The sequence below is a fragment of the Vigna unguiculata genome, chromosome 10, assembly GCF_037176805.1.
Source record: "Vigna unguiculata cultivar grain cowpea cultivar isolate G323 ecotype 2 chromosome 10, ASM3717680v1, whole genome shotgun sequence".
In the NCBI taxonomy this organism is placed as follows: domain Eukaryota; kingdom Viridiplantae; phylum Streptophyta; class Magnoliopsida; order Fabales; family Fabaceae; genus Vigna; species Vigna unguiculata.
The window spans coordinates 14766944-14770601 of record NC_140801.1 but is presented as its reverse complement, the minus strand read 5'-3'; the positions used below and the strand labels follow the sequence as shown (position 1 = coordinate 14770601).

General features: G+C 40.2%; 1 non-coding gene across 1 annotated transcript; it reads left to right on the top strand.

The window, feature by feature from the left end:
* The first annotated feature begins 2644 nt into the window (after window positions 1-2644).
* On the top strand, window positions 2645-2751 carry LOC146882210 (small nucleolar RNA R71). Its single transcript, XR_014985672.1, has one exon. It is a non-coding gene; the product is annotated as a small nucleolar RNA R71 (small nucleolar RNA).
* The last annotated feature ends 907 nt before the right edge of the window (window positions 2752-3658 follow it).

Here is a 3658-nt window from a genome sequence, read left to right as displayed (position 1 = left end):
GCCGTAGCTACAAGGACTAATGATTCTCGAGTTGTTATGAGTTTTGTCAGGTCTAATATTTTCTGCAGATTTGGGATACCACGAGCCATCATCAGTGACCAGGGGACTCATTTCTGTAATAGGCTACTTGAGAACATGTTGAAGAAGTATGGGGTGACACATCGCATTGCTACACCATATCACCCCCAAACCAATGGACAAGCAAAGATCTCTAACAGAGAGATTAAAAAGATACTAGAGAAAGTAGTGAAGCCTAGTCGAAAGGATTGGGCAACAAGATTGGATGAAGCACTTTGGGCACACAGGACAGCCTACAAAACACCTATAGGTATGTCACCTTTCAGGGTGGTTTTTGGAAAGGCTTGTCATCTACCTGTGGAGATTGAACATCGGGCCTATTGGGCCGTGAAAGCATGCAACTTGGATTTGGAAGAAGCAGGAAATGAGCGAAAGCTTCAGTTGCAAGAACTAGAGGAGATTAGGCTTGCAGCCTATGAAAATTCAAAGTTCTACAAAGAGAAAACCAAGAAGTTCCATGACCAAAAGCTTGCAATCTAAGTTGCACCCCTCCTACCACTTAAACTCCACTAAACCAGATCATGCCATATGGCAATCCCCACCTCTTAAAATTAGCCAACCAGAACAAGCCACGTGTCATAATCTTACCCTCACCAAATTAACCAATCAGATTCTGCCACGACATCATCTTCATCTCCCAAAACCCTAACCCTAATTTTCTCCTCTCCTTCCACCCTCCACGACAGCCGCCGCCGCCAACCTCGCCGACCACCACGCACTACCATCTGCGTGAACCAGCGCCGTCACGCCGCAACCACCATGCCTCTCCATCTTCTCCATGGCAGCAGCGAACGCGAGCATCTACCAGCCGCGACCACCACGAATCTGCAGAACCTCCACACCTCCATCATCTCGCCTCCGCACCTGCAGCGACACGCGTCTCCATCTTCTCCGCAGTTTCGTCACGCTACCATTAACGTTGCAGAACCTCTATTACAGCAGAAATGCAGACCGCACCATTGCACCTGCTCCAGCTCCGCACACCACCACCGCGAACCTTCTCCGCAGCGCATCCGCCAGCGCGACCTGCGCAGCTGCCACAACCACCTCCATCTCCATAGCAGCGAACACCACCACGCCGGAAATGAAACGCAACCTCTGCAGCACGAGTTCCGCCGTTTCCATTACAGCAGCGTCGCCGGAGGAGAAGAAGAAGAAGCCTGCCGCCATTGCCGTCACGAGGGAGGGAGGAGAGTGTGAAAGTGAAACCCTAATTCTGGAAAGTGTACTCTGCGCCACGTGTCAGCGTCTGATAGGTAGTCAACTAGTCAAACTCTGGTCAAACTGGTCAAACTCTGGGCAATTTTGTAAAAAGGCTTAAATAAGAGGGGCAGAATTGGAAATTGGACAGAAATTAAGTTGCTAATTAATTAAATAAAAATAAAAGATTTTAGCAACTGACAGATAAAGCCCAAAGTCCAGTGGAAGCCTATATAAAGAGACTTAAGGGAGCAACAGACGACGACTGACAATTTTTACAACTCACAGCTTAGACACTTAGAACTCTCTGGTTTTGGCAGATACCATCTCCACCACATCTCTCATTCTCTTCTTTTATTTTCTTTCCTTCATCATATTATCATGTATTCCATCAAAGCCATGGAGGGCTAAGCTTTTAGGGTTGATTCCACTGTAATTTCTTAAATGGATTCTGAGGTTAGATGAATTTATATGTTTTGTTATTTTGATTATTGTTGTGGTTTTTGTTTATCTATGTCCTTTGCTTCTTAATCGAATAGAAAATAATGATTTTAAATCTACATGCATGCTAATCATATGAGTTAAAAGGTTTTTAAATTAAATTGAGACTTTACTTTGATTTTGTTTAGAAACTTTCATTTGATTAAATAAGTTTTTGCCAATAATTGAAACTTTAATTTGATTAGAGGTAATTACTTTAACTAAAATTAGTCAAGACTTTACTTTGATTAATTAAGTTTTCTATTTGGTAAAGAAACAAAGGAATAGACATGATTAGGCATAGTAAAATTAATTGAGACTGTACTTTGATTAAATTTACTATGGACAATCTAAACAATTCTCACTTTTAATTGAGATTGTTCTTTGATTAAAAGTGAGGATGCCAACAAATGAATTGAGTCTTTACATTGATTTATTTGTAAATCAACAACAATAATTAATTTAACAATAATCTCTAGATAACTAATGAAGAATCTTATTTAGAAAAAGTAGTGGAATTGACCTATTTACTATTACTGTGTTTACAATCTTCCGTGTCATTTTCTTTGCATATCAAAACCCCCCCTATTTTTATAGTTGCTAGTTTTAAATTGCATTTTTGAGAATCAAATATTTGAGATCAATTCCGTATTCGTTGTGAGACGACTCAGGGTTATCTTAACCCTAACTATTTTCTTCACTACAAACTGGCAATACTGAAGTTGCTAAAGTAGTGGTAATTTGATCGCCTAACGATAGCGATATCAGTTGTCTAGTTGCAGCTGGGGTAATGTTACCAAGAGCACCACCACTTGCAACATCAATCATGTTTCTATCCATGTGGTACAGGCCTTCATAAAAATATTGTAGAAGGAGATGTTCAGAGATCTGATGGTGTGGGCAGCTTGAACAGAGATTCTTGAACCTCTCCCAATACTCATAGAGGGTCTCCCCAGATTGTTGCTTGATGCCAGAAATTTCCTTCCTTATGGTTGTTGTCCTTGAAGCAGGGAAGAACTTGGCAAGGAACAATCTCTTCAGGTCATCCCAGCTCGTGATGAACCTGGGTGCAAGGTAGTACACACGACATGAAACTGCTTCAAGTGTTTTTACGGGTCCTCACCTGCAAGGCCATGAAACTTTGACAACAAATGTATTAAACCAATTTTTAACACATAAGGAACTTCCTCCTCAGGGTATTGAATGCATAAACTATCATAAGTGAACTCTGGTGTAGTGAGCTCACTCATGGTCCTCTCATGAGGTGGAGGAGGTTGAGCCATGTTATTAGTATGAAAATCAAAATGCTCAGAATAAACAGTATGCTCAGAATGCAAGGAATGAGGAGTATCAGGAGTGTGATAAGAATCAGAAGAGTCAGGAAAAGTCACTGAATATTCAGCATGCAAAGATGGACTCCTAAGATGCCTACGTCCTCTGTGGAATGTCCTATCAATATCAGGGTCAAATGGTCGTAATTCACTTGGGTTTCCCCTAGTCATGCACCAAAATACATTAATTTTAGTGATATTGGCATAACATAAAGTAAAACTACAAGTATACTCAAACGAACTCCAAATGACTTGAAAATTGTTAGGATTGTCCTTTGAGTGCTCAAACAGAACCACAAAAAAAAAATCAGATCAAAACTCAAAGTACAAGTATTTTTACATTTTTTTTCAAAAGTGGAAAAAATGAAGAAAAATCACAAAAAAAACATTGTTGAAATGTAGAAAATGGCATTTTTCAGGAGAATCTGAGTTTGCAAACCGGCAAAGCGAGTTTCAACAATGTAGGAAAATAAATTTCACCCCAAATGCATATAAAATAACAGTGATTCTGATAACCGAGCAAAAGTTATGGTCCTCTGAAGTTTGACTAAAACTTAGTCCAAATTTTT